The sequence below is a fragment of the Monodon monoceros genome, unplaced genomic scaffold, assembly GCF_005190385.1.
Source record: "Monodon monoceros isolate NGI ecotype Baffin Bay Population unplaced genomic scaffold, NGI_Narwhal_1 Super_Scaffold_18, whole genome shotgun sequence".
Classification (NCBI taxonomy): Eukaryota; Metazoa; Chordata; class Mammalia; order Artiodactyla; family Monodontidae; genus Monodon; species Monodon monoceros.
Genome location: NW_021703774.1, coordinates 64054321 through 64066836, shown reverse-complemented (window position 1 = coordinate 64066836; position 12516 = coordinate 64054321).

The following is a 12516-nucleotide window of genomic DNA, read 5'->3' as shown; positions in this document are numbered from 1 at the left end:
AAGTCCATTCTCTAGTAGGTCTGTGTCTTTATTCCTGTCTTACCCCTAGGTTCTTCATGACATTTTTTTTTCCTCTCTTAAATTACATATATATGTGTTAGCATATGGTATTTGTCTCTCTCTTTCTGACTTCACTCTGTATGACAGACTCTAGGTCTATCCATCTCATTACAAATACAAAACTGGACAGGTACTTGTAAAAGTATGAGATTAGATCACTCCCTAACACCATACACAAAAATAAGCTCAAAATGGATTAAAGACCTAAATGTAAGGCCAGAAACTATCAAACTCTTGGAGGAAAACATAGGCAGAACACTCTATGACATAAATCACAGCAAGATCCTTTTTGACCCACCTCCTAGAAAAATGGAAATAAAAACAAAAATAAACAAATGGGACCTAATGAAACTTAAAAGCTTTTGCACAGCAAAGGAAACCATAAACAAGACCAAAAGACAACCCTCAGAATGGGAGAAAATATTTGCAAATGAAGCAACTGACAAAGGATTAATCTCCAAAATTTATAAGCAGCTCATGCAGCTCAATAACAAAAAAACAAACAACCCAATCCAAAAATGGGCAGAAGACCTAAATAGACATTTCTCCAAAGAAGATGTACAGACTGCCAACAAACACATGAAAGAATGCTCAACATCATCAATCATTAGAGAAATGCAAATCAAAACTACAATGAGATATCATCTCACACCTGTCAGACTGGCCATCATCAAAAAAAATCAAGAGATTCACTACTTTTTAAGTCATCCTAAGGTTACTCTCACTTTGATCATTACCAGCTATAAGTTTGTAATAAATACTGTTGTTTTGAAGACACTGAGGTTGGAGCACAGAAAGAAAGTTTTCTAAGACTGAGAACAATCTGCAAAAAAAGTTGGATAACAAGAAAGGAGAAAACTCATTTTTAACCTACAGAAACTGTGTATTATTTTATCTTGGTCACATTCAGAGCTTACTTCAGGTAAGCTTCCTCGTTTTTTGCTCTTTTGGCTCTTGTAAAGGTATATGATGAAGTCATCAAGGGGAATTTGGGAGGGGAGAGAGAGTAGTGTGTCTTCCTGACAGACTATACTATTGGATGTCTTTATTAGATTAGATTCACAGGCATGAATAAATAGCCATGAAGTTGGCTGTCCATGCACTGATCATGCCTTGCTTTTTGTCCTCTGGAATAAAAGGATAGCATCAATCACTTAATTGTGCTCATTTAAGATATTTGTTGGATGAATGAATGAATAAATGAATGAATGAATGAATGAATTCTCAAACAATAAGACAGTGGATGTTTTATTCCCTGGCTGGCAGCCACCATATCTCAAATACTATCTTAGCCATGTATTGGAATGCTTAATAAAAGTCAGGCCTCCTAATTATATTAAAACTGATAAAATAGGCGATAAAATGAGGGAGAGAGAGATCGATTATTGGAAGGAAGGGAATGATTTGACTAGAGCTACAGCATGGCTGTTGTCTAGAATCCAGGCATGGAGGAGCTCCTGCAGACAAGGGTGAGGTTTTGTCTCCTTTACCTGTTCTGTGCCTCTAGCCACTAACTGATTCTCTGCCTTCAAATTTTTCTCTCATTCTTAATCTTTGCCAGAGAGATTGAGAGGAGAACTAACGATCTCCCCCACCGCTAATTTACTTTCTGGGATTCCCATCACGATAGCATCTCAGGCACAAGCCCGCTCAGCAGATTCAAGTGAGCTTAGCTTCCCCCAGTCTTAGATTTTCAGTTGCCTAGGTGTTCCCAGGATGAGGTGAAGACTATGCTTTTCATGTGTTCCCAGTCCTGGGAAATGGCAACATCCTTCTGGCAGATGTCCAACCCAGGAACCTGAGTCCCTCTCAGAATCCCATCTTACCTTCTCCCTTCAGAACCTAATCAGTCACCAGGTCCTCTTAATTATTTGCCTCTTTAACATTTTTCAAACCTATCCCTCCTCTTTATCTTCACTACCCTCCCTTATTTAGTCCCTCAACCTCCCTCATATGAACCATGCCTCCTGTTTTATCCTCTGATTCTAGTTCTGCCCCTATGAATTCCTTCTCTCCATTGTCGCCAGAAAGATGTATCTAGAATATGGATGGGCTACAACCTTTCTTTCTTTAAAACTCATGAAGTAGCCAGACCCATAAAAGCCCAAACTCCTTAGCATGTTATGTGAGTAGATTCATTTATTTTATGCTTCTTGTCCCAGCTTATTTATTAGTAGCATCCCTTTTCACTCTCAGAAGTGTTTCAGTTTGGATGGTAAATTGTATAGTCACCCTAAATACAAAGCCCTTGATGAAAATCTGATTGCTATCTACTTCTCCAGCTCTATCTCCTGCTCACCACTCCCTCTTGCTGCACTTCCTGCAGCAAGATGATGACAGCAGTTCAGGGAATCACATCCGGATATGACAGTGCATAAACGGTGCAAGCAACTATTTTCTCTGTGTTGATTTCTTGAGAATAGGAATACTTTTCCCAGAACCCCACGGTTTACCTCCCTTTATGTGTAATTGGCAAGGATTGAGTCACATGCCCTTCCCTGAATGAGTCACTGGTAGGCAGAATAGAATTGCCTTCATGGTTTTGTTTGATTTGTTGGGGTGGAATAGATGTTAGGGAATAGACAACAATTGTGACTGCAACATCAATTTTAATTGATTTTTTCTTTGGGTGTATTTATTCCACTAGACGCAAACTCCTTGAGGTCAGGAACTGTACTGAAGCTCCTAGCACAGTGCTTGGCATTAGTAATTTTTGTTATTGATTTGTTTGTCAATTGTTTTGTTATTGAACTTTTGGATGGAAGAAAACAAGGTGGTATAATGCAGTGGGGAAAACACAGGCTTTGGAGCTTGCTCAAGAAATAACCTTGATCCCCAACTCTGTACTTGTCTATGCAGGATCCAGCTGCATGCAGATCTCTAAACTTCACATTTTTCATCTGTCAAATGAAGCGAAGATTACCTCCTGATAACACGTATAACATATATAAAGTGACTCAACAGCCACAAATATTTCCTCATCTTCTTACTATTTCTGTCATTTTACCCCAAGAATTCTTGTGAGGCTGTTGCCCTGTTTATGTGTGTATGTGTGCACATGTGTGAATGTGTGGATCTATGTGCACGTGGGGAACCTATAAGGAAAATGCCCTCTAAGAAAAATGCCGTTCCTGCTATCACCATCTGGAATTTGTAAGACCTTTTCTGATTATTTGACCTATATGAGATAAAAACTTATCTTAATCTAGTTTCTATTCCAAGAGAGAGTTTCTAAGGTGTGCTTAGTGAATCATCATAGTCACCAAAGATGATTTATGGACAAAGTTTTCATGGTCATCTCATTTAGGGAAATTCAGCATGACATAATTTCCCTGTAAACATTCACTACAACTTATCATATTAAAGACATATTAAAGAGGTCCCATAGTAATTTGTTTTCATTTTTTAGCCCAGATTTCTCCAAACTTGTTTTAGCCCAGAATCTTTCTTTCCTGTAGCACTTAGCAACGTCTCTTGGAATACCCTTTGGGAAATTTAGGTTCATAACTAATCTCTTCACTCTCAAGGTTACTTGCTAGGACCTCCCATCTTCGCCACTAGGGAGGGTCATTGGTTTACACAGGGTGAACAAACTTTCAACTCTAAACCCACATCAGTGGTGGGAAATCACTGAAAACAAGTGTTTCCATTTTCCAATGTTTTGAAGAAGTCATTTCACACTTTGAGGCTGAACTGGTTAATCCCTAAAGCCTTTACCATCTCCAATATCTTGCAGAAAAACTCTGAGATGACTAATATAAACAAGATGGTTATTTCCATGTTACTAAAAACGGGCTTGCTTATTTTCTAGTGATATTTGGGATGCAATGGTAAAGTAGGGGTGAGCTGTAGAACTCTTCAACCTAGGAATTCTGAGCACCCTGAACCAGATTTCAGAGAGGATATTCTCCTGAATGTGAATTATTTGCAACCTCTGTAAGGTTGGCTATGAGGTAAAAGTAAGGTTAGGTATGGATGAATAATCATTCATTATTTTCTATAATGAAGGAATATCCCTGGGGAATTAGTTGTTACAATAGGAGAAAAAAGCTACTCATCTTATTGCTGATCAGATAATTATCAAAGAGTCTTGATTTTAGAATTGAGGTCCCTGTTCTGTTTTTAATGCAGGTACACCAGTAGTTAGTGCTCCTGCTACAAGGACAGGAGTATTAGGAGCCAGCAAAGCTTGATCTGTTAGCTTTCCATAGGCTTGGTAAGGCATAGTTTGGACTATGAGATAACATCCTCACGTTCCCAGTAATTCCCAGAGAAGCCCTATTTTGCTAGTCTCTTTCCATCCTTAATTTTTAATCTTCTTCCCATGCATGTTAAATGCCTCTTAATCCAAATTTTAAAAATCTAATTTTCCTTGAATTTTAAGACCCACATTATATTTAGTTTTGCTTTTATTTCCAGATGGACCTGGATGAATACACTACTGAAATTGTACCAAATTTGCTGGAACTTGAAAAACATATTATGGCAACTATTCACATCTAAGCTGGAGATGGAGCTCTCTGAAACATGATAACCTCCCACTCATATCCTGAGAGCTGCTACATTTTGGGTGTGAACATTTGTGGTGAACCATCGTCTGAGACCATGGGGGCACCTTCCTTTCATAGCCAGTTTTTGAGGAAACTACTGTGTGTGTTTGTGTGTTGTGTACCCCCTAAAGAAAATGAGGGAAATCCTTTAAGAAAAATATCATTCAAATATGAATGCTTATACATATTATACAAAAGTCTACCTGATCTTTTATTTAATAATATTAAAATAGTATGATCCTGCAATCCCACTCCTAGGCATATATCCAGAGAAAACTCTACTTCGAAAAGATACATGCAGTGTTCAGAGCAGCAGTATTTCTAATAGCCAAGACATGAAAGCACCCTAAATGTCCATTAACAGATGAATGGGTAAAGAAGATATGGTTTATATACACAATGGAATATTATTCAGCCATAAAAAATGAAATAATGCCATTTGCAGCAACATGGATGGACCTAGAGATTATCATACTAAATGAAGTAAGTCAGACAGAGAAAGTCAAATATATGATATCACTTACCTGTGGAATCTAAAAAATGATACAAATGAACTTATTTACAAAACAGAAATAGACTCACATAGAAAACAACTTATGGTTATCAAAGGGAAAGGTGGGGATAAATTAGGAGTTTGGGGTTAATATATACACACTCCTATATATAAAATAGGTAAACAACAAGGACCTGAGTATAGCACAGGGAACTATACTCAATATCTTATAATAACCTATAATGGAAAAGAATCTGAAAAAGAATATATATGTATAACTGAATCACTTTGTTGTACACTTGAAACTAAAACAACATTTTGAATTAACTATACTTCAATTAGAAAAGAGATTATCTGTGCAAAAAAATCAATTATCTATGCAAAAATAATTATTGGAATCACTAATAATTCTTTTCATACTATCCTATTTGCTGGAGCTCAAGGTAAGAGGGAAACAGGCTGAGGACTTAGGGATGGCTCTGCAGGCACGTGCTTGTCCGCTTCTGTTGCTCTCACCACCACTGTAAGACATTTCAGTCACTCGTTTTAGCAGTCTTAGCTTTTGTGCTTTGCTTTAGAACACATTGTCTATGACCTTTGTCTCATTTCTTTTGCCTTGGTATGAACAAATAGTCCTCAGCAAAAGTGTTCAAAAATTTCCCAGTCGTAAATTGCATAACTAAATATCTCTTTATATAGCTTGCATACATTTTCTCTTTATCACACACTTTTGAAACAATATTTTATTAATAATAATTTTGAGCTAAGAGAGTTCATGCTGGTATTGGGTTTTTAAATTAATTAATTAATTAATTTATTTATTTAAGGCTGTGTTGGGTCTTCGGTGTGCGGGCTTCTCATTGTCGTGGCTTCTCTTGTTGTGGAGCATGGGCTCTAGGTGTGCAGGTTTCAGTAGTTGTGGCACGTGGGCTCAGTAGTTGTGGTGCACGGGTTCTAGAGCGCAGGCTTAGTAGTTGTGGTATGTGGGCTCTAGAGCGCAGGCTCAGTAGTTGTGGTGCACGGGCTTAACTGCTCTGCAGCATGTGGGATCTTCCCAGACCAGGGCTCGAACTTGTGTCCCCTGCATTGGCAGGTGGATTCTTAACCACTGAGCCACCAGGGAAGCCCCTGGTATTGGTTTTGATTCCAAGAAACATGTGTTAAGTGTGTTTGGAGTCTTTGTGTATATTTGTTATGTGTTTTTCTTTCACCGGGAAGGTTTCTTTATTACCAGTTTCATGGTACATCTTTTTTTTTTTTTTTTTTTTTGCGGGACGCGGGCCTCTCACTGTTGTGGCCTCTCCCGCTGCGGAGCACAGGCTCCAGCCGCGCAAGCTCAGCGCGCATGGCTCACGGGCCCAGCCGCTCCGCAGCATGTGGGATCCTCCCGGACCGGAGCACGAAACCGTGTCCCCTGCATCGGCAGGCAGACTCTCAACAACTGCGCCACCAGGGAAGCCCCCATGGTACATCTTTAATGGAATTAAACATGAGCAGTTCAAACTAACTGAACTAATTACATTTCATTTATAGTTTCTAATTGATTGATGCCTACTCTTAGGATACAGAGCAGCAACACATGAACAAAAACAAGTGGTGGGAAGCTGGGAATATTGGGGTATAGTTCATATTACATCTAATTAGGTAAAATCTTTCCTCCTATGAATCTCAAGGGGACCATATCTCAGGCCATATTTGAGGTGAGGACCATATGATAAATACTTGCATTCTTGTACAGATATACCTCATTGTATTGTTTCACTTTATTGTGCTTTGCAGATATTGCATCGTTACAGATTGAAAGTTAGCGGCAACTCTGCGTTGAGCAAGTCTATGGGTTCATTTGTTTACTTCCTATCTCTGTGTCACATTTTGGCATTCTCGTAATATTTCAGACTTTTTCATTATTATTATATTTGTTTTGGTGATCTGTTATTGGTGATGTTTGATGTTACTATTACAATAGCCTTGACTTTTTTTTAGCGATAAAGTATTTTTAAGTTATGTACATTTTTTTGAAGGTTAATAATATTTTATTTGCTTCAAGTATATATATATATATATATATTTAACGTCTTTATTGGAGTATAGTTGCTTTACAATGTTGTGTTAGTTTCTGCTGTATAACAAAATGAATCAGCTATATGTATACATATATCCCCATATCCCCTCCCTTTTGTGTATCCCTACCACCCTCCCTATCCCACCCCGTAGGTGGTCACAAAGCACCGAGCTGATCTCCCTGTGCTATGCGGCTGCTTCCCACTAGCTATCTGTTTTACATTTGGTAGTGTATAAATGTCAATGCTACTCTCTCACTTTGTCCCAGCTTACCCTTCCCCCTCCCCATGCCCTCAAATCCATTCTCTACGTCTGCATCTTTACTTACTCCTGTCCTGCTCCTAGGTTCATCAGAACCTTTTTTTTTTTTCTAAAGATTCCATAGATATGTGTTAGCATACTGTATTTGTTTCTCTCTTTCTGACTTACTTCACGCTGTATGACAGACTCTAGGTCCATCCACCTCACTACAAATAACTCAATTTGTTTCTTTTTATGGCAGAGTAATATTCCTTTGTATATATGCAACACATCTTTATCCATTCATCTGCTGATGGGCACTTAGGTTGCTCCCATGTCCTGGCTATTGTAAGTAGTGCTGCAATGAACATTGTGGTACATGTCTCTTTTTGAATTATGGTTTTCTCAGGGTATATGCCCGGTAGTGGGATTGCTGGGTCATATGGCAGTTCTATTTTTAGTATTTTAAGGACCTCCATACTGTTCTCCATAATGACTGTATCAATTTACATTCCCACCAGCAGTGCAAGAGGGTTCCCTTTTCTCCACACCCTCTCCAGCATTTACTGTTTCTAGATTTTTTGATGATGGCCATTCTGACTGGTGTGAGGTGATATCTCACTGTAGTTTTGATTTGCATTTCTCTAATGATTAATGATGTTGAGCATTCTTTCATGTGTTTGTTGTCAGTCTGTATATCTTCTTTGGAGAAATGTCTGTTTAGGTCTTCTGCCCATTTTTGTTTTTTTGGTTTTTTACATCTTTATTGGAGTATAATTGCAATACAATGGTGTGTTAGTTTCTGCTTCATAACAAAGTGAATCAGTTATACATATACATATGTTCCCATATCTCTTCCCTCTTGCGTCTCCCTCCCTCCCACCCTCCCTATCCCACCCCTCCAGGCGGTCACAAAGCACCGAGCTGATCTCCCTGTGCTATGTGGCTGCTTCCCACCAGCTATTTTATGTTTGGTAGTGTATATATGTCCATGCCACTCTCTTGCTTTGTCACAGCTTACCCTTCCTGCTCCCCATATCCTCAAGTCCATTCTCTAGTAGGTCTGTGTCTTTATTCCTGTCTTACCCCTAGGTTCTTCATGACATTTTTTTCTTTCTTAAATTCCATATATATGTGTTAGCATACAGTATTTATCTTTCTCTTTCTGACTTACTTCACCTGTATGACAGACTCTAGGTCTATCCACCTCATTACAAATAGCTCAATTTCGTTTCTTTTTATGGCTGAGTAATATTCCATTGTATATATGTGCCACATCTTCTTTATCCGTTCATCCAATGATGGACACTTAGGTTGTTTCCATCTCTGGGCTATTGTAAATAGAGCTGCAATGAACATTTTGGTACATGACTCTTTTTGAATTATGGTTTTCTCAGGGTATATGCCCAGTAGTGGGATTGCTGGGTCATATGGTAGTGCTATTTGTACTTTTTTAAGGAACCTCCATACTGTTCTCCATAGTGGCTGTACCAATTCACATTCCCACCAGCAGTGCAAGAGGGTTCCCTTTTCTCCACACCCTCTCCAACATTTATTGTTTCTAGATTTTTTGATGATGGCCATTCTGACTGGTGTGAGATGATATCTCATTGTAGTTTTGATTTGCACATCTCTAATGATTAATGATGTTGAGCAGCTGTTCATGTGCTTCTTGGCCATCTGTATATCTTCTTTGGAGAAATGTCTATTTAGGTCTTCTGCCCATTTTTGGATTGGGTTGTTTGTTTTTTTGATATTGAGTTGCATGAGCTGCTTGTATATTTTGGAGGTTAATCCTTTTTCAGTTGCTTCATATGCAAATATTTTCTCCTAGTCTGAGGGCTGTCTTTTCATCTTGTTTATGGTTTCCTTTGCTGTGCAAAAGCTTTGAAGTTTCATTAGGTCCCATTTGTTTATTTTTGTTTTTATTTCCATTTCTCTAGGAGGTGGGTCAGAAAGGATATTGCTGTGATTTACACCATAGAGTGTTCTGCCTATGTAACAGAACTGTATGCAGAAAACTATAAGACACTGATGAAAGAAATTAAACATGGGGCTTCCCTGGTGGCGCAGGGGTTGAGAGTCTGCCTGCCGATGCAGGGGACACGGGTTCGTGCCCAGGTCCGGGAAGATCCCACATGCCGCGGAGCGGCTGGGCCCTTGAGCCATGGCTGCTGAGCCTGCACTCCACAATGGGAGAGGCCACAACAGTGAGAGGCCTGCATACCGCAAAAAAAAAAAAAAAAAAAAATTAAAGATAATATAAACAGATGGAGAGATATGCCATGTTCTTAGATTAGAAGAATTAGAATTAGAATCCATGTGAAAATGACTGTACTACCCAAAGCAATGTACAGGTTTATTGCAATCCCTATCAAACTACCACTGGCATTTTTCACAGAACTAGAACAAAAAATTTCACAATTTGTATGGAAGCACAAGAGACCCCAAATAGCCAAAGCAATCTTGAGAAAGAAAAATGGAGCTGGAGGAATCAGGCTCCCTGACTTCAGACTACACTACAAGCCTACAGTAATCAAGACAGTATGGTACTGGCACAAAAGCAGAAAGATAGATCAATGGAACAGGATAGAAAGCCCAGAGATAAACCCACGCACATATGGTCACCTTATCTTTGATAAAGGAGGCAAAAATATACAGTGGAGAAAAGACAGCCTCTTCAATAAGTGGTGCTGGGAAAAGTGGACAGCTACATGTAAAAGAATGAAATTAGAACATTGTTTTTTTAGACATAATGCTGTTGTACACTTAACAGACTATAATATAGTAAATATAACTTTTATATGCACTGGGAAACTGAAAAATTCATGTGACTCACTTTATTTTGTTCTTTTATTTTAAACTTTTTTTTTTTTTTTAATTTTTTGGCCACGCCATGCGGCAGGTGGGATCTTCATTCCCAGACCAGGGATCGAGCTCACACTTCCTGCATTGGAAGCACATAGCCTTAATCACTGGACTGCCAGGGAAGTCCTGACTCACTTTATTTTGATATTTGATTTATTGTGGTGGTCTGGAACCACACTGAAATATCTCCGAGGTGTGACTGTAGTTAATGTTTCTTAGCACAGTGCCTCTCCACATAGATTAGATTGAGAAATCTCAGCTTGGTGAGGTATAAACCTGGGGTGGGTTTCATTTTTCTCCCAGTAACTGCTACTAACTTTGTTTAATACTATCTCAATCTGATCCAATAACTTCCAGTCATTTCCATTTTAAAAGTTTTATTTCTGGTTGATATTTTTTCAGCCACATTCAGGTATTTTTATTTATGACCCTTGTCTGGTATAAAGTCCATCTTCCCCACCCCAGTGAGCTCCTGTTCTATTGCAGCTTGCCTCAGCCTCTTCTGTCTTGCTTGTTCTGCCCTCAGTGCCCCAGGGATGCAGAAGGAGTGAGGGAAGGCAGTGGCTCAGGCAACAGTTCACACCTCTTGGTCTTCCCTCTTTTGGGCAGCGATTCCTTGCTATGCTGGCTGTCGTTGGTGATATGCTGCTGTTGACTTCTGTTTGAACTGGATCTAGGCTTCAACTGCCCTAGTGCTTTTGGTGTGGAGGCAAAATTCTCCCCCCAAGTACGATGCCCTGGGCTTTGCCTTCAGGGCTGTTTCACCCTCAGAAGGGTTGGTCCCTCCAGTGTTACTGGTAGCAACTTACCCAATCTTACCCCACACTGAGGACCGTGGGAACCTTCAGGGTCCCCCTCAGTTGTCTTCAGAATTTTGGGGCTCTGGGTGAGAGGCTATCACCACCTCAGAGTTCCCAGAAGCCTCTGCCTCCAGGTGAAAAGTGAATTCCCTCCCCATTGGATAGGTTCAGGTAACGAGGTGAAAACCTGATTTTCCTCATGTAGGAGTAAATGGAGAAGACGTTGTCTCTCCTCAATACATCTTTGAATAAATGAATGAATGTAAAAAAAAAAGTCACGTTCCCTCAAAATCAAAGTATGAAGTTTTCCTTTTTACCATTTCTTTCTAATTTTTATTGTTAAAGATTTTTATTTATAGGGTTGACAAGTATTTCATAGCTGAAAAGGAGGGCATAAGCCATTGGACATTGTGTTGTCCCCCCTTCTCATTGAGAGAAAAGGATAGTACAGGAAAGCAGAATTCTGGCCTTTGTTTCTCATTCACATTCTGGTATAGAGAGAGTCATTTTACTTATTGTGAGCCTCATTTTTTTTTCCTATAAAATGAGGGAAATATCTCACTGATTTTCCTACCTTAGAGGGTTTTGCAAAGTTTAATACAATGGTCTATAGGTCAGGGTCTTTTATATTTTATCTCTCTCTCTCTCTCTCTTTTCTTTTTTTTTATGTCTTTATTGGAGGATAATTGCTTTACAATGTTGTGTTAGTTTCTGCTGTATAACAAAGTGAATCAGCTATATGTATACATATATCCCCATATCCCCTCCCTCTTGCATCTCCCTCCCACCCTCCCTATCCCACCCCTCTAGGTGGTCACAAAGCACCAAGCCGATCTCCCTGTGCTATGCAGCTGTTTCCCACTAGCTATCTATTTTATATTTGGTAGTGTATATATGTCAGTGCTACTGTCTCTAGGTCAGGGTCTTTTACCCCCCTCACCTGGGTTGTGACAACCAAACATATCTCTGGACATTATCAAATGTCTTTTGGGGAGCACATCTATCCCCAGATGAGACCTCTGGTATGAATGAATGACTTGAAGCTGATTGGGTGAGAGCTATCCTGGAGCTCAGTGTGGCTTGTGAAGATTAAGGATTTAAACTGTTCTATAGAATTTAATGGGTTAGGACAAGCAAGGACCCATGCAACAGCTTTCCCTCTGGTTGTGTTGAGTTGTATCAATAAAAGTATTGTATCCATCATATTGAAGAAGGAAGTGTATTAGACTAAATGATAAGAATAAAATCTATGACGTTAGAAGATTTGTAAATGCACAATTTTGTTGCAATTCATGAAATGTCATTTGAAATAGAATGTATAAAATTTTGGAGTTAGAGATACAGGCAGATCTGGGTCCATCAGATATCTGAAGATACAAGCAGGATAACAAGAAGGAGCATGCAGAATGCTTATTTCTCAAGTTCATGAGACTGAGGTGTACTT